The sequence below is a fragment of the Somniosus microcephalus genome, chromosome 10 (assembly GCF_052327205.1).
Source record: "Somniosus microcephalus isolate GS21.2 chromosome 10, FLI_Smic_1.0, whole genome shotgun sequence".
NCBI lineage: Eukaryota > Metazoa > Chordata > Chondrichthyes > Squaliformes > Somniosidae > Somniosus > Somniosus microcephalus.
The window spans coordinates 188,639,628-188,659,129 of record NC_140996.1 but is presented as its reverse complement, the minus strand read 5'-3'; the positions used below and the strand labels follow the sequence as shown (position 1 = coordinate 188,659,129).

The window sequence follows — 19,502 nt, the reverse complement described above, 5'->3', positions numbered from 1 at the left end:
GCTGTACATTGAGGGAATGGTAGCCCTTCTGGTTGCGGTAATCCTCGGCATTGTCGATAGGTGCCCGCAAAGCCACATGCATGCAGTCAATGGCGCCCTGCACCATGGGGAAGTCGGCGATCCTCGCAAATCCGACTGCACGCTGCTCCTGCCTCTCTAGGGTCATGGGGAAGGAGATGAATTGGTGTCTCCTTGTGAAAAGGGCATCGGTGACCTGCCGGATGCAGTGATGCACGGCGAACTGGGAGATGTTAGCTATGTCCCCAGCAGCGGCTTGGAAGGAGCCGCCTGCATAAAAGTTCAGAGCCACCGTGACCTTCACTTCCACCGACAGAGACGTCCTGCACATCAGCTGTGGACGCAGATCTCTGTGAAGCAGCTGGCAGATCTCTGCAACCACCTCCCTTCTGAAGCGCAGCCTCTTAACACACTGCGCGGCAGTCATGGTGAGATAGGACACCTGCTGGCGGTATTCCCTGAGTGGGTAAGGCCTACGTTGCCGACGCCTGATGCCCCCTCTGCGTCTAGGCATGGCTGCCCCTCTCACACAGCGTCTGCGAGCCCTTCGCACATAATGCTGGAACTGAGGGTTGGAACCCCATGCAGCCCACATAATATACTTGCAAACAATGAAATCACAATGAGGCAAATTTCCAAGCTCTGGCCAGAAGCCAAAAATACCTCTCCTATGTTGGGCCAAATCAGTAAGGTCTCTTCCTTGGTCTCTGTCCAGAAATCCGTTGCAGAAAAGTCATTGCAGCAAAATGGCTGGCCTTTATAGTTCAGTGTAAGTGCCCTTTAATTAGCGCTCCCCGAGGCCCGCAGGGCCTCTGCTGCGTTCCACTTCACAGTTCTTAACACCGCCACGCCCACATTGGGCGGGCGCGACTGAAGTTCCGGTTTGGGGCGCACAAAGGGCGTTGCACGACGAAATGACGTCATAAGTTGCGCGCGCAGCTGAGCGCGCGCAAACACTTTGCGCCGGCGCTAAATGTCTACTGAAGTTGGGCGTAGGCGCAGATCGTCCTGCGCCCGGGCGCTAAGTGCCTAGCGCTCGAGATCTACCCCTCCTAAGGCGCTAACGGCTGGCGAACGCAACTGAATTTCTAGGCCTTAATGCCTTGCACACATTTTATAGCCATTGTTTTTTTGAAGAGGTAACAGAGAGAGTAGACAAGGGTAGTGTGGTAGATGTAATTTTATCTAGATTTTCAAAAGGCCTTCGATAAGGTACCCCATAATAGACTAATGAATAAGGTCAGAGAATGCGGAGTCAGGGGACAAGTAGCAGAATGGATTGCTGGCTGGCTTCAGGACAGAAAGCAGAGAGTGGGAGTAAAGGGTAGCTATTCATAGTGGCAGAAGGTGGCTAGTGGTGTTCCAGAAGGATCAGTGCTGGGACCACTGTTGTTCACAATTTATATTAATGATTTAGACTTTGGAATCAAAAACACAATTTCTAAATTTGTGGATGACACCAAATTGGGGGGAATAGTCAACACCGAGGAGGACTGCAACAAATTACAGGAGGACATTAATAAACTTACAGAATGGGCTTATAATTGGCAAATGAATTTCAACACAGATCAATGTGAGGTATTACATTTTGGTAGGAAGAATAGGGAGGTCACTTATTACTTGGAGGGTGCGAGTCTAGGTGGGGTAGAGGAGCAAAGGGATCTCGGAGTACAAATGCACAAATCACTAAAAAGTAGCAACACAGGTTAACAAGGCCATAAAAAAAGCAAACCAAGCACTAGGGTTATTTCTAGAGGGATAGAATTGAAAAGTAGGGAAGTTATACTAAACTTATATCGAACCTTGGTTAGACCACATGGCGTACTGTGTGCAATTCTGGTCGCCATATTATAAAGAGGATATAGAGGTACTGGAGAGAGTGCAGAGAAGATTTACAAGGATGATACCAGAAATGTGAGGGTATACATATCAGGAAAGGATGAACAGGCTGGGTCTCTTTTCTCTTGAAAAGAGAAGGCTGAGGGGTGACCTAATAGAGGTCTTTAAAATTATGAAAGGTTTTGATAGAGTAGATACAGAGGGCTCGATTTTCATTGAGCCATGGAGTCGGGCTTGGAGTTGTGCGGGGGGTTAAAATTGCAAAAACTGGCGTGCGGGACTGCCCCCCCCGCCTGGTTCCCGACTCCGAGCAACTTTAACTCAGGTGTGTCTGATGGTCCCGACTCTGTCCCGCATCCAACAGGCGGGACTGGTCTTTAAGGCCCTTAATAACCACTAACTGACCTCTATAATCCTATTTTAACAGGCCCTTGCAAATTTAACCCTTTTCCCATGTAAAGCACGCCTGGTGGGAAACACGAATGTGAAACCTGGCGGGAGCACTATTGGATTACTGACTATCAACTGCAGGTCAACCATTAAAAAGGAGATTTGATCAGTCATCATTTGCAGGTGGCAGGACTTAGTGGTCTCAGGCCTGGGGCAACTTTTAGAAGGCTTAACCACACCTGTGGAAGGTTGGAGCCTCACACCCATCTCCAGTGTGGCCTCCTGGGAAACCCCTCTCGCCACCTTCACTCAGCGCTTCCTCAACAAAGGCATATACCAGAAGCATGGGAGCCATTTATTTCCTTCCCATCTGGGCATTAGAGGAGCTCGAGCACCAGCCACGGCACCAGCAGAACCAGGAACAACAGCAGCACCAGCAACAGCAGCAGCAGCAGGAGCGCCAGGCTACTGCTCGCCCACCTGAGGCTGCACAGGCCAGAAGGGGCCACTGCCTGGAAGCCCGTCGGCGCAGGAGATACCCCCCAAACAGGGTCTACAGACACAGGGTCAGCTACCTCAACATGTCTGAGCAGCAGTGCCAAAGGCGGCTCCGACTTTCGCGAGAGGTAGTGACTGACATCTGCGCAATGCTACAGCAAGACCTGCTGCCCAGAGGACCAGCTGGACAAGCATTACCAGTGGCTGTCAAAGCCACCACCGCACTCAACTTTTTTGCTTCAGGCTCATTCCAGGGATCAGCAGCAGACATCAGCGGCATCTCCCAGGCGGCCGCACACACTTGCATCATGCAGGTAACCGATGCCCTCTTTGCCCTCGCGCATAATCACATCCATTTCACAAATGATCGAGCAAGTGTCACGGCGCGAGCGGTTGGATTAGCTCATCTGGCAGGCTTTCCAAGGGTGCAGGGCATCGTTGACTGCACACATGTGGCCCTTAGGGCACCCCATCGCAATCCAGGTATTTTTGTCAAACGCAAGGGCTTCCACTCCCTCAACGTTCAGCTGGTCTGTGACCACAAGAAGGAAATTTTGCACGTTTGTGCCAAGTACCCTGGCAGTTGCCATGACTCCTTCATACTGCGCCAGTCTAGTGTGCCTCTGCTATTCAGTCCGCCAGACCAACTTAACGGATGGCTACTTGGAGACAAGGGCTAATCCCTGAGGACGTGGCTAATGACACCGTTGAGGAGGCCAGCCAATGAAGCTGAGGAGCGCTACAACTCCAGCCACATTTCCACCAGATCCATTATCGAGCAAACCATCGGTTTGCTGAAGATGCGCTTCAGATGCCTGGATAGATCAGGTGGAGCCCTGCAGTACTCAGCAGCCAGGATCTCCAGAATCGTCGTGGTTTGCTGTGCACTTCACAACATGGCACAGCGTCGTGGCTTGCAGATTCCTGAGGACCAAGTGGCTCCTCACATATCCTCCTCAGATGAGGAGGAGGAGGAGGAGGGCGAAAATGAACATCCTGCAGAGGCCCATCAACCAGCGGCAGCATTACGCGAGAACATTGCCGCCCGGGATGCAAGGAACGCACTCATCCTGGCCAGATTTGCTTAGCCTAGTCAATCAAATACTTTTGCCTCACAGCTTCTTACCAGAGCATTGACAATGGCCAAGAACCAGAGGATTTCTAGCGCTCTGACCACCATACTGACAGTTGCAAGTATTCCTAAGGCCTCAATGTGGAAGTCCCAATACCGAAATGACAGACGCCACAACTGCAACATTTGCCATCAGAATTTTTATGTACAATTACGACGTGATGGCATTTTTACACTAAACACAAAATTCCACCCAAGTGACTACCCTTGTGACTACTTGTGCTTTATCTTCCTCTTACGCGTGCTCCTACGTAGTGCTTCCCCTGTGGCTTCAACAGATTTGGAGGCCCCTTGCTCACTTTCCTGTTGCTCCTGTCTTGACACCTTTGGCGGGCGTCCTCTGGGGTTGCGAGCCTGTGAAGGCTCGTCAACAGTCTGCTGCTCCTGTGGCTGTGCGGGGGTTGAGACTTCTATCTCACTTGGGTGTGGACTCCGGTAGGGCTCTGACCGAGGGCTCTGCAGTGGCATGGAAGTGTGAGCGCTTGGAGAGTAACCCCCACTTCCTTGAGGTCTGCCACCAACCTCCCTCTCATAGGTCAGGTCCCCCTCAGCGCCTGCAAGTGGCTGGAGAGCACCTTGCTGCACATCAGGGGGGCATGGGGACCCGTATCTGCAATGGCAGTCCTACTCAGAAGGACTTCCATGAAGGTCTGGTTTCTCTGTTCAATAGATGCCCATCGCTCCTCAAGAGATTTCATTCTATTCTGAACAATGACCATGTTTTCCATACCCTGGCGACTAAGCTCCTCCATGGCCGTAGCCCTCCTCTCCTCTACCGTAGCCATCCTCTCCTCTACGGTAGCCAGCCTTACCACGGAGGTAGCAATCCTTTCCATGGAGGTAGCCATCCTTTCCGTGGTGATGCGTTCATGCGCCAATGACTCCACAAAGGCTCTGCTCATGTTCGCTATGGACTCCTCCATTCGCTCCACACTCGCAGCGACCCTAGAGACAAAACCTGCCAGAGACTCCCGCATCTGTGCCTGGAGTTCCATCACCTCTGATCTTATGGATGGACCCAGAGGCAGCGGGTCGACATGCTGCTGAGCCGAGCTGGCAGAGTCCTGCGCCCTCCGACTAGGACTCTCCACTGCTGTCCCTGTCTCCACAATCTGCTGATGCTCACTTGTGAGCTGTGACAACACTACTCTATGTCCCGAAGGTCCCACCAAGGTGTGAGTGTCTGCGCTGGTGCTGGGTGCGCTGAATTCTGGTGACGCTGTGCCCTCAGAGGTTGCAGCTTCCTCTGAGGAGTCTGGCTGCTCAGCCTCTTCTTCCTGGCTAGGGGGGATGGATGCTTGTAATGGTCCTGTGGAGGAGTAAAGGAAAGAGTTAGAGGTGTGATGCAAAGGCTACATGCACATAGCTTTTTGCAGATGCTCATAAGTGCATCTGTTAGAGCTTCACAATCATTATCAGCGACTCATGCAATGTCAAGGAGAGAGATGGGAAACTTTTCTGTCACCAGCTTGCTGTGTTGCACCCGTCTGTCCGTCCCCCACACGCGAATCATCCTCAATGCCCGTAATTTCCAGGACGGCCTCCTCCCAGGGGGTCAGGTGGGCTATTGAGGGTGGCCCTCCTCCTGTCCTCATTCGCTCTCTTTTGTTGTGAGGTCTCTTTTCCTGCAATGAGGGTGACAAGTGAAGGTTGAGTGAGAATGAAGGAGTGAGTGTAGAGATTGCATAGCATAGATACTTAGAAGGAGACAAAGATGGAGTGAGGTTGCAAGACCAAGGGCCCTCCCTGTGTGTTGTCAGTTGTGTTCAAAGCATCAGAGTGAGAGGGAGTGTGAGGGCTGCATGGTGGCATAGTTCTGTGAATGTGAGCATAGTGAGAGAGGGAATGGGTAAGGGTGCATGGATGTCAGTGTCAAGTGGGATGTGGAGGAAGAGATTGCTAAAGCTGAGTGCTGGTGAAGAAAGGCAATGGGGATCAGATTGAGGGTGATGGGAAATTCATACTCACTTCTCCAGTGCGCTGAAGGTCGTGAAATCTTTTCCTGCACTGTATCCAGGTTTTGCGGGTGACTCCCAAGGAGTTGACCTCCTCAGCCACCTGCATCCACACTGCCTTGGTCTGAGTGGGAGGCCTCTTCCTCCCTGATGAAGAGAACAGGACCTCCCTGTTGGCCCTAGCCCCATCGACTAATGCCTGCAGTGCCGCCTCGTCAAAGCGAGGAGCTGCTCTTGCCCTCCCGCTTGTCATTTTTGCTGCAGCTCTCTCACACTGCACAGTCAAGAAGTTTGGCAGTCTGCAGAAGAAGCAGGTTGTGCTGTGGACCTTAACTGCAGCAGCAATGATGATGTCATCGGAGGGGACTTTCAGTCATGAAAACCCATTTGCAAAGGCTTCCTACACGTTGGAAATCAATTGGCCACTTAAGTTAAAATTGCATCAATCTCCCACATCCATTTTGATTCGTGTGGGAAACACGAAATTCGGATAACACAACACCATCCCGCACCTGAGTTAAAATCCTGCCCAGAGAGAGTGTTTCCACTTGTGGGGAAGAGCATAACTAGAGGCCATCAATATAAGATAGCCACCAAGAAATCAAATAGGGAATTCTGCAGAAAATTCTTTACCCAGAGGATGGTGAGAATGTGGAACTCGCTACCACAGGGAGTAGTTGAGGCAAATAGTATAGATTTAAGGGGAGGCTAGACAAGCATATGAGGGAGGAGGGAATAGAGGGTTATGCTGATAGATTTAGATGAGGAAAGACGGGGGGAGGCTCGAGTGGAGCATAAACGCTGGCACGGACTGGTTGGACCAAATGGCCTGTTTCTGTGCCGTATATTCTATGTAATTGCGGTAATTATGTTTTTTTTTGAAGACGTAAATATTCAGACTGAGTAGTACATATGCAATAAAAAAACAGACTTACTTTGTTATAGTATTTTGTATATGTTTTTAAAAAATCTGTGTAAACAAATCATTGCACAAAGTGGGTGAGCAGCACAATCATAGGTTTGTATGACACTTAACACAGTCAAAGTTTATTACCCAGAGGCAATCGTTTGTGTAGACTAATTGCCTCCCTTCAGAAGTTTAGAGGATGGTTTTTTTCTGAAATGAAAAAGGGGGCGGGAGAACATTAATCACAAATATGCAAATAGAGACAAAATATCCTGTTCAATCACAGTCGGCAGCTTTAACTTGTTCCGCATGCTTCTTGCTGCACATCAGACCCACAAGAAGATACTGTTCACGCATAGAAAAGCATAGGATAAAATAAAGGTCGCTGGTTGAGAGGATGAACTAAGGGGAAGTGTTCTCTTTTATCAGACATTTAACTGTGAGTGTTTTCTGTGATATTTCCTTTTTCTGCTCTAAATATTTGAAGTATTTGAAAAGTCTATTTTTTTGTTACCACTTTAAATGCAGCTGGAATGTAATGTTTTGGCAGACACTGTAAACCCGTTCTGATTATTTAAACGTGGAATGCTGAGAAAAAAGCTGTTTTTCTTGGCTTTTGCCTCTAAATGTAGTTGCTGTGACAGAAGAAGGATTATGGTCTACAGTGACAGCACCATAGCACTGACATTAATTCAATCTGACAGTACCTCATGTGTGGAAACAGATACAGAATGACTGACACTTATGTTTGATCAGTGTTGCTATATTTCAATGTGCTGTATGTAGCATGATTTGTTGAAAAATGCTGGGTATATTTTTTGGTCTTTAAAAAGCCAGTATCTTAAAGTATTGAGTCAGAATGTGCCCTAGAATTTTAAACTGTATTTTTGCCCCTTTTAACATTTGATGTCATGCTCAACCTCTCACGCACATATTAGCCACAAACCAACTGTGTGCCTTTGTAATACCATACAAATCATTATTATCTTAATATATAGTTTTATAAAATACATTGGGCAAAGGAAGATCATTGTCATTGGCTGCTAATTTTAAATTCTTCAGTGACACATAATTACATAGAATTACATAGAAATAATAACATAGAAACAGGCCATTTGGCCCAATCAGTTTGTGTTGGTGTTTATCCTCCACAAGTGCAGTCATTCTAGTCTCATGTGCCTGCCCTGTACTCATAACCCTTTATCCCCCTTTCCTTCAATCACCCATCTAACCTATCCTTAAGTGTTGATGTGGTCATTGCTTCAATCACTAACTGCATTAGTAAGTAAACCACTTTCAAGGCATTATATTTTCCAAATGGGGGTCCAAACTGCATACTGTCACACACAAACTGGCTGAGAAACATGTTACGGCAATGTGTCTTGTAGTTTTATAAAGTGCACTCTCCTGTCTGCATGTACCTGGAGTCCAGATCCAGTCAGTTCAGCAAAGCTTCCAAAGACCAGTCTACACGCCCCCCCCTCAACCTCCCACCACAAGTTGGTCTGCAGTTTTAAATTATTATTATCTTAACAAGCACAGTCCCAAAAGTGTCAGGTTGCTTCATTTAAAAAGAGAGTTGAACACCAATTAATAAATATAAACTAACGCCACCAATCACCGCCTTATTTTTAAAGCATGATTAAAATGATACGATTTGTTTAAGCAGACTCTAGGTACATTTATTTCTGAAATAGAATTATTTTAAATGGTCACTAACTTTACTGTTATTGCTACTGCCACTTGCCCTGATAACTAGCCATATGTGGAAAGATTCCTATCAAAACCTACCATGCTTTTTGCTTAAATGACTTTTAAAAAGAGCTAGATGGCTATCAGGTTAAATATAATGACGTCTGTAAAGATAAGTGTAGATAGATGACCAATAATCAGTGGATCACTGTGATTTCAGTCCTGCTGAGAGTATTGAAATGCCATCTGGGCAATGTAGCTAGCCAGCAATGAATAATGTAGATTGCAATGTTGGACTGACATATTGGAACCTTTGCTTGATTAACTTTGAGAATAAGGGAGAAATTTGAAAGACTCTTCTTCTTGTACACTTCACCTTCACTTCCATCAGGAGATTAAAGGAATACTTTCCTGAGACTCTGTGGCTGGTCAAAGCCTTGCTAGACACCAGCATGGGCCAGAGATAGAGCTGTAACACTATAGTCCCTATTCTCTGACCTATGCTTGCCATTAGTGAGGCTCTGTGCCAGTAGTAGTGCCTTACAAAATTACTCTCTGTGTCAGGTAAAGTTGATGATAGCGTAAATTGCAAATAGTCTATTGGAAGTAATGGGCTTGATAGGACAATGCATAGTTCTTATTCCATAATTTTTAATATTCTTACATATTCGCTCTCTCCCCTCCCTCTCCCTTTCCCTCCCACACTTTCTCTCTCATTTCACGTCAGTTCTGCTATTTCTTGTTTGAATTAGTCTTCACTGCTGTAGAAACTCCATGACCTCACTTTCTGCTCTGATCACTAGATCGCAGCATTCACCTGCAGATCGCTTAATTTATCAACACACATTTTTAAAAAGATGAGATATGTCCCCAGACATTTGATTTATGTGAGGTGATAGAAAATATTACATTATATTTTGTGCTTACTAGTTCCCAGGGAGGGAATACTTCAAAAGTAAAAACACAAATTTATAATTCTGTTTTCAAATTGTTATTTTGAACCTACATCTGTATGAATAGAATTATACATGAGACGGTGTGGATCACTTTGCTTATTGCTCTTGTGAAGTGACATAACTCATGAGTAAGACCTTCCTCACGCATGGAATGAGCTGAGAATTCTATATCATTCCACTCCATATGCTTTCTTTAGTAAATGTACACAGGGTATCAACTATCCTGAGGAATCTCCTACATATGTTCTATTTAGTTACAACAGAAGCATAATTAGGTCTGCTATAAAAGCTTGGAGCTATAAAGTTTATGAAAATAAAACAAGTTCTTCAAGCATTACTGTTTGCTACCTCTATTATTTAAATGAGTCATGCACTTGCACATTGATCTTTAGGAGTTCCTCAGAAACTCTATTTGTGATTCATTAGAGTATTGAAGCAGTTATTATCACTCAGAGAGTCTGAATGTTGCTGTAAAACATACTGTATATGAATTACTTCAATAACTGCCACAACAAAGAACTTTTAGAGTATAAAGGTGGCTTTTATCGCGATGCCAGAATAAACAGATTGCCACAGTGAAGGTGCAGCCATGTGCTTGACCATGTCAAGCTACCTTGGAATGACCCAACATTACACTTTGGATGTCTACACTAGTTAAGAAAAATTGCATGGCCAGTGTGAAACAAAATTTTCCACAAGTTGAGTGTTCTTGCAGTAAACAATTTTGTAGAAAAAGGAAGGAAAAAGGAAGCTTGTAGGATATTCATGAAAACACAAATGCTTTAAGTTTTCATTAACAGCACTTAACCCGCCATTGCCATGTCCAGAATTCATTTATCTTTATTCCTGGCAGTCAGACCATCTGGGTCTCATTTGGTTTGGCTCATTTCCCAGCATTTTAGCTTAGCTGTTAACTTAACAATCTGAATTTTACTCTGACAAGAGGAAGCAAACCCTCCTATAACAGAGCCTATCAAGCTGCACAATTAGTATATTTATTAACTTCTAAAAGATTTTATTTAGACAATTCTGACTGATCTGGGATGTATTTCCATTATCGTAAGTTCCAGTGTAGACTTTGAATATCACATGGGGCTCCCATACATTTGTAGCAGTGTAAGCTGTTCAGAATGAGCACCCAAGTTAAACACATCACATGTGGGTGGTGGGCAAGAGAGAAAAAATAATACTCTTTTCTCCTGAAAATGCTTGTGTTTTACACGTGTACAAGAGCCACTGCCAATAAGCAATGAGGTGTAGCAGCAGGTGGGATAATCTTTTTTTATATCAATACTAACTGGGGAGCCCGGCGTTGCCAGGGCTGTTTTGCGGCAGGTGGTTTAAATCGAGTGCCAGGCTTTGGGGCCCTGTCTGTGTCCCTTTGTGAATCTGGTGCTGGGCAACATTTTAAATCGAGTGGCAGGCTTTAGGGCCCTGTGTGTGTCCCTGTCTGTCTACCTTTTAAAAGCTTGAAAAATGAAAGTGAAAGTACTTATAAAACGTTTTTGGTAAATCTTATGTTATTTTTAAAAGAGATACTAACTTTGAAAGTCGTTTTAGCTGGAAGCTGAAGTCATTTGAGCTGGAAGCTGAACAGAGCTGGTAGTCAAACAATGGCTGGCAGATCCCCGAGATGAAAACGAATAGTCCCGCCCACACACACACCGATTGGCCAACCATCAGGGGACCGTACTGTAGGATTGGTCAATCGTGACGGAACAGGATTGGTGGAACCTTGATGTCAGTCAATCAATGCTAGCAGATAATGAGTTTAATTTTGAAGGTTTTTTGCATAAGGCGCGAACAATTTTCGTCCGACCGAAAAGTAAATACGCTTAAAACCGTCTCTGAAGCGTAAGCTTTCTTTGGAGGTAACGCGCGCGTAGGTACGCCCTGTAACTTTCGAGTGCATACCCGCAAGACGCACAGGTAATGACAGACAGAATGACAGAAGTACCGCTTTATATATATAGATACCGCATGTACTATGCAGTTCAAGGCTTGAATACTCCAAGAGCAATGGCAGTTACTTACGGGGGTTCCTTTCAGTCAGACTCGAGCCCCATTGCAGGGCTTGAGCACAAGTCCAGGCTGACATTGTAGGGCAGTACTGAGGCAAGACTTATTGTTGGAGGTGCTATCTTTTAGATTAGACGTTAAATTGAGGTCCCATATGCCTGTTCAGGGGGATGTTAAAGATCCCATGCATTTTCTGGCTGCCCTGGCCAACATTCATTGCTCAACCAACAGATTAACCGGTCATTTATCTTGGGATTTCGCCGTGTGCAAACTGCTGCTACAAACGACGGCTGCCTTTGCCTACATAACAACAGTGACTGCATTTCAAAATGTATCTATTGGAACATCCTGAAGACATGAAAGGATACTTTCTGAAGTAATACCATTCTCTCAAATAGGTAATACCCTGTATTGATGTTGTTTCACCATAGACTGCCATTATGTTCAGTCCATCCTGTAAAACAACCCATAGTATGAGTAAATGGGTTACATTTTTCAATTATGCTCTGATTTCCAATCACCAGTACCAGCAGATAACACTGCTGCTCCACAACTTCAGAATTTTTCTTCCTTTATAGTGCATATTAAATAAATGATTCCCCCAACTCAGGTTTTGTGAAATAAAAAAAGAAAATGCTGGAGATACTCAGCAGGTCAGGCAGCATCTGTGAAGAGAGAAACAGAGTTAACGTTTCAGGTCGATGACCTTTCGTCCTGAAACGTTAACTCTGTTTCTCTCTCCACAGATGCTGCCTGACCTGCTGAGTATCTCCAGCATTTTCTGTTTTTATTTCAGATTTCCAGCATCTGCAGTATTTTCTTTTTGTATCAGGTTTTGTGATATCCATTTTACCACAGGAGCTGCTGGTAGCATGGAGGGGGAAAAAAACTTCTCCCTAGTTTAACCGACTGTGATTAGAGCACATGACTGGAATGCCACTGCACCAAAAATGGAGGTTTTCTGGTTGTGATTCATGATGAGGTGCCCTTTACATTAAAAATAAAATACCGTGAATGTTAGATCCGTGGTTCAGTGGATAAATAATTACACGGATGCTGTACATTAACAAATAACAGGTCTTTACTGGAGGAGGGCAATCTCTAGACTGGAGTACAGAGGCATGCGCACAGCTTATATACCGGTGTGGTTACTGCCGGTACTACAGTATACAGGAGCTGTAAAAAGTAGTTCTGACTTAAAGCACATAGGCCTAGAAATTCAGTTGTTTGCGCCAGCCGCTAGTGCCTTAGGAGGAGGAGATGTGGGGCGCTAGGCGGCTAGCGGCCGGGCGCAGCGCGATCTGCGCCTCTCCCCAACTTCAGTAAAGATTTAGCGGCGGCGCAAAGCCTTTGCGCGCGCTCAGCTGCGCGCGCAGATCCTGACGTCATTTCATCGTGCAACGCCCTTTGTGCGCCCCGAACCGGAAATTCAGTGGCGCCGCCCTTCTTTGCGCCTGGCGCCCCCAGCGACTGGTAGAGGGGAACGGTTCCCAGCCGCTGCGGGGCGTGGGGGGCGCCATTTAAAGGGGACTCCTCCTGCAGTATAAGTGGCAGCCATTTTGTGCCAATCCCTCTGTGTGAGAGACGGATATTTGGAGAGAGACAAAGGCAGAGAGCTTTCTGCTTTGACTCAGCGTTTGCACAGGTACTTGCGGCTTCAGGCCAGAGCTTTGCACTTGGATTTCACTTTCAGTGCCATAGCCTTGAGTCGCCACATATAATGGGGGCTGCAATGGGTGGAAACGTTGGCTTTCTGCATTGCATTCAAAGGGATCAGAGACGCCGTGAGAGAGTGCCAGTCATGGCCAGACGGAGATTGGCCAACAGGCGTCGGCACAGGAGGCCTTACCCACCCAGGGTATACCGCCAGCAGTTCTCCTATCTGAACATGTCTGAGGAGCAGTGTGTTCGGAGGATGCGATTCAGAAGGGAGGTGGTCACTGAGATCTGCCACCTGCTTCGCAGAGATCTGCAGCCACAGCTGAGGAGCAGGACGTCTCTGTCAGTGGCAGTGAAGGTGACGGTGGCTCTCAACTTCGATGCCACTGGCTCCTTCCAATCCGCTACTGGGGACATTGCCAACATCTCCCAGTTCGCGGTACATTGCTGCATCTGCCAGGTGAACAATGCCCTTTTCAGAAGGAGACGTCAGTACATCTCCTTCCTCATGACCCTGGACAAGCAGCAAGAGCGTGCAATCGGCTTTGGAAGAATAGCGGGCTTCCCCATGGTTGAGGGCGTAGAACTGATGAGCCAGCAATGGTCAGGCCTTGCTTCAGGGCTGCAGTGTGCAGGGCATGGCAGCCAAACAAGTCGACCCTTCCCCTTTAAGAGCTGACCGGCACCAGCGTGTCTGCCTTCATTGAGCAACTCGCCGCACCTGCGCTGCGCCCGTCCTCGGTGTTAGCGCCCCGGATCGCTGGCTTAGCGCCTAATGATAGTCGTGCATCGCCTGCTTTAGCGCAGCAGCAACCTCTTGGGGCGATGCCACTGAATATCGGCGAAGGTGGCGTGAAGTTGCGCCGGGCGCAAAGTTTAGCGGCCGCCCGGCTGTAGCGCCCCAAACGTGGCTATACTGAATTTCTAGGCCATACACTACAATTCCTCCCTTTTTAGATTAATAATACCCCCTTAATATTCAAATAACAATTACATTTTTACATGTACATTCAATAACAAAAGTCCATTTATAGATTCAGTCTTTGGGGCGGCTTCCTGACCCTTTCGGGATTGCGCCTTTCCGGAGGTTCTTGTTCTTGGTGCAGAGGCGATTCTGACCCCCTTTCATCGGGTAGTTCATCGGGTTCCACTGCTACTGGGTCTGAAGTAGATACTACCGGTATGTCGGGTTCATCCCCAGGTACTCGAGACATGGGGTTGACGCATTCCTGTGATGCTAAGATCTGATCGACGTGGCATCTCACAATGTTCTCCCCGACATCCACTGTGTACATTAATGGCCCCTGCCTTGTACATATTGTTCCGGGTTGCCACTTCTCTGTTCGATAGTCCCGGGCCAAGACTGGTTGCCCTACATTGAAGCTCCTTGTCGGCTTCTCGTTGATGTGCTGGAATTGTTTGTCCTCAACATTTCTTCGCACATTTGGTCTGAGCAAGTCCAGACGAGATCTCAACCTTCGGTTAAAGAACATCATGGCCGGGGTCTGGTTGGTAACTGCATGTGTCGCGTTTCGGTAAGCTAATAAGAAATTGTCCATCTTATGCTGTAGTGGAATTTCCTCGTCACACATGGCCTTTATCGCCTTCTTAAAGGTTTGTACGAACCTCTCAGCCAATCCATTGGTGGCTGGATGATACGGGGCGGATGTGTAATGCCCTACCCCATTCCTTTTCATGAATTTTTGGAACTCATCGGAAACAAACTGTGGTCCATTATCAGAGCAGATCTGCTCTGGCAACCTGTTTCTGGCAAATATGGTCCGTAGGACTGCAATCATTTTCTCTGTAGTGGTTGAAGACATCTTTATCACCTCAGGCCACTTTGAATGAGCATCCACTGTTATTAAGAACATTGAGTCCATGAATGGACCAGCGAAATCAATGTGCACCCGTTGCCATGGAGAGGAGGGCCACTCCCATGGGTGTAGAGGGGCATGTGGTGGTGCATTTTGGACCTTCTGGCATCCTAAGCAGCTCTTAGTTAGGTCTTCGATTTGTTGATCGATTCCCGGCCACCACACATAAGCCCTAGCTAGGCTTTTCATTTTCACTCCCCTCAGATGACCTTCATGTAGCTCATTTAGCACTCTCTCCCTTAACTTGGGTGGAATCACCACTCTGGATCCACACATCACTGTCCCCTGGCATACTGACAGCTGTTCTCTTCTGGATGAGAATGCTGGCAACAGTGAGTCGCCATGTGTTGGCCATCCCCTCACCGTCAATTCATATACCCGTGACAGCGTCGGATCATTGCGGGTCTCCTCTATATCCGCGTTTGTTACTGGCAATCGTTCAATTATCGATGAATAAAATATCTCGATAGGGTCCACTGCTGGTGCTTCCTCCACAGTAGGCAGTGGCAGGCGCGATAGCCCATCAGCGTTCCCATGCTGTTTCGTGCCTTTATATTCTATTTCATATTGATTCGCCCCTAGAAACAGGGACCATCTTTGTAACCGCTGTGCAGTCATTACTGGCACGCCCTTCTTAGGATTAAAGATGGAGACAAGTGGTTGGTGGTCAGTCAGCAAGGTGAACTTCTGTCCATGCAGATAGTGGTTGAATTTTTTTACTCCCCAAACTAGGCGGAGGGCCTCCCTGTCAATCTGGGCATAGTTGCGCTCGGCTGAGTTTAGTGACCGAGACGCAAAGGCTACTGGCCTCTCCAAACCGTCCGGGAATTTGTGCGACAGCACCGCTCCAATGCCGTAGGGTGATGCATCACATGCCAAACGAATTGGTAGTGCTGGGTTGAAATGGGCCAACACCTCTTTTGATGTGATCAATTCTTTACACTTCTGGAAAGCTCGTCTACGTTCATCATCCCACTTCCATGGTACCCCTGTTTGCAGTAGGGTGTTCAGCGGGTGTCATACCATAGACAAATTTGGCAAGAACTTGTGGTAATAGTTTACCAGCCCAAGGAACGACCTCAGTTGTGACACATTTTCCGGTGCTGGAGCCTTGACTACTGCCTCAATCTTGTCAGGGGACTTATGTAACCCCTCTTCATCGATGACGTGGCCGCAATACGAGATCTGTTTCTGGAAAAATTCGCACTTGTGGCGATTAGCTCATAGCCCATATTCCTTTAATCTGGCGAGCACCTTCTCCAAGTTAGCGAGGTGATCACCGTCATTTTCGCCCGTGACCAAGATGTCGTACAAATAACACTGGGTCCCTGGAATCCCTTGCAGGACCTGATCCATCGCCCTTTGCCAGATAGCCGGAGCCGAGGCTACTCCAAACACCAGCCGGTTGTTTTGATAGAGACCTTTATGGGTGTTGATCGTAAGGTAATGTTTCGAAGCTTCTTCTACCTCCATTTGCAAGTACGCCTGGGCTAGATCAGTTTTGGTGAAGCGTTTACCACCAGATAGCGAGGCGAAAATATCCTCAATTCGTGGAAGCGGATATTGCACCGTGTGAAGGACTGGGTTCACTGTCACCTTAAAATCCCCACAGATGCGGACCTTCTTTGGTTCCCCAGGCATATTACTCAACGACCTCTTCATTACAGGGACGATGGGTGTAGCCCACTCGCTCCAGTCCACTTTGGACAGTACTCCTAAACGTTCCAACCCTTCCAGCTCTGCTTCAACCGCTGGTCTGATCGCATAAGGCACTGGTCTGGCCTTCAGAAACTTTGGGCTTGCATTATCCTCTATTTTAATTGTTGCTGTTATTCCTTTTAGTGTTCCTAGTCCCTCCTGGAACACTTCTTTTGCGTCAGTTAGCATTTTTGACAGCCGTCCAGGTGTGACGTCGTCATCCTTTTTGGCCTCCACCTTCAGTGCCTGTATGGAATGCCAATCTAAATGTATCTTCCGGATCCACTCACGTCCTAGCAGTGCTGGTCCTCCATTTGGCAATACATATATATCCATTTTAGGTATTTCCTGACCTTTATATGTCACTTTCACCCTTATTTTTCCTTTGGGGTAGACTTTTTGCCCCGTATACGTCTTCAAGACAATCTCTGTAGCTTTCAAGGGTATGTGTGAAAATAGCCGCTTGTAGTCTCTTTGATTTATGACTGTTAGAGCTGACCCTGTGTCCAATTCCATTTCCACTTGGACTCCGTCTATCTTGAGTGTAACCCAGATAGTCTGGTGATCCTCTATTTCGGTTACATTATGTAGTTTCAGACAACCCAGCTCCTTGCTTCCGGAGTCTGTGTCACTTTTCTGTTCGTCTGAACCACTGTCCATCACCTGGTGTACCTTTTTGTACTTCTCCTGTGGAGATTTCTTACTGTTGGGTTTCTTCCCAGACCTGCAGACTCTTGCTATGTGTCCTGCTTTCCCACACTGTCTGCACACTTGGTCCTTGAACCAACAATCTTTCTGGTCATGTGTTGTTCTGCCGCAGCGATAGCACTTCCCTGTTCCATAGGTCATTTCGTTGGTGCCGTATTCTTGCGGTCTCCGTTGTATCTCTGCAGCGCCCCTTGCGGCTGCTTCGTGTGATACTGCCATATTGAAAGCTTTGTCCAGCGTAAGGTCCTTTTCTGATAGAAGCCGTTTCTGGGTTCCTTCACTTTGTAGCCCACACACAAACTTGTCCCTTAACGTGTCTGCTAGTCCCGCTCCAAACTGGCAGTATTTCGATAGCTTGCGCAGTTCCGTTAGGTACTCAGCATTGCTTTTGTCTTTGTGTTGGTTCCTTTTATGGAACTTAAATCGTTCTGCTATTAGCAGCGGTGTGGGGCTTAAGTGGTCCTGTAGGATTTCTACTATGCTTCCAAAATCCTTGTTTACCGGCTTCTCTGGGGTTATTAGATTTTGCAGTAACCCATAAGTTTTTGCACCCATGGAATTTAACAGAACCAGTGCTTTATTAGCATCTGGCACTTCATTCGCCCTGCAGTACACCTCAATACGTTCCACATATGTCGCCCAATCTTCGACTTCATTGTCGAACGTAGAGATACTGCCACTCTTCGGCATCCTTGGTTGTGCGTTATCTATCCCCAATGGTGCCTCCCGCGCTTCCCCTTCTTCTCCGCTGGCACAAAATGGCATCTCCCGTGCTTTCCTTCCTTCCTGCGCTCGCCCGTCTTCTCCGCTGCGGCTTCGCAAAAAGGCATCTCCCGCGCTCTTCCTTCTTCTCCGCGGCTCAATGGCGCCTCCCGCGCTCTCCCTGCTTCTCCGCGGCTCAATGGCGTCTCCCGCGCTCTCCCTGCTTCTCCGCGGCTCAATGGCGTCTCCCCTTGCTTCGCCCCGCGGACCCTGATCAGCCCGTGATCCCTGGCTGTGCTCTGCGCGTTCTTCTCTTGATATTTGTCGACGCCGCTCAGTCTAGAACCCGGCTGTTTCTTACCCTCTCTCTGGTTTTGCAGTATTTTTCCTCGACGCCGCTCGGTGATCAACCCCCGGCTGCACCCTGCGCTCTTCACCCTTTTTCTTACCCCGTCGACGCTGCCCGGCTCTCTCTCTCTGCCGTCGGTCGGCTCCAGCTGCCGCTGCTCGGGAAGGGTCTGCTCTGGACCTGTCGCCGGTCTCTTACCGCTTGTTGTGGCTGGGGAACCAAGCCCGGCTCTCCACAGCCTCCCCGGTGAAGTTGGATCTCTGCCTGACTGCTAGGCGCTTGCTCGCGGTCGACGCCCGTGTTCCTGGACTCGACTTTTTTTTTTTGTTTGTTTGTTTAATGTTGCAGGTAGATTCGCATCAACACTCGTCGCCACTGTTAGACCCGTGGTTCAGTGGATAAATAATTACACGGATGCTGTACATAAACAAATAACAGGTCTTTACTGGAGGAGGGCAATCTCTAGACTGGAGTACAGAGGCATGCGCACAGCTTATATACCGGTGTGGTTACTGCCGGTACTACAGTATACAGGAGCTGTAAAAAGTAGTTCTGACTTAAAGCACATACACTACAGTGAAGGAAGCATGAGTAGGGTCTAGATGATTTTATCCATGCAACTGACAGTACTATAACATAAAGGGGAAAGTCAGATGGGGCCTAAATTCAACATCGTTGCACCTTTTTCACACCAATAACTAATTTAGCAAGGCAGAGGCCTGCGCCCGATCTACATGGGCATTTGGGCTAAATTGATCGGGCCTATTTCTAGGCGACCCTGGCGACTGCCCGAAATTAGCGTAGGCGTTATTTCAATATTGAAATGAGGCTCCTGTGCTCATTTCAAACCCGGATCCCTAAATTCCTTTACACTATTCGAATCTTGCGATACAAAAGCTCCGACCAGTATTTCCACATCTTGAGTGGCCTAACCTGGGATCCTTGTGTTACTTGTGGGCCTTGGGACCAGCGGAAATTGGTTAGGCCCCAACAGACGAGCTGAGTTGGTGCGTCTGCAGCTCACCTGAATTATGATGATGAGGCCTGAGGACGGATTTTGCTCTGTCCTCAGGTCTCTCCGTTCTGGCATGACATCGCTGTGC

At 47.5% G+C, this 19,502-nt stretch overlaps 1 protein-coding gene across 1 annotated transcript in view; it reads left to right on the top strand.

Moving 5' to 3' along the window:
* The first annotated feature begins 7,095 nt into the window (after nucleotides 1-7,095).
* Nucleotides 7,096-19,502, top strand: part of stard13b (StAR related lipid transfer domain containing 13b) — a 730,982-nt gene continuing 718,575 nt past the window's right edge. Inside the window, exon 1 of the mRNA XM_085999342.1 lies at nucleotides 7,096-7,178. The gene's annotated coding sequence lies outside the window, so the exon portion shown is untranslated. The remainder of the gene's footprint in view (nucleotides 7,179-19,502) is intronic.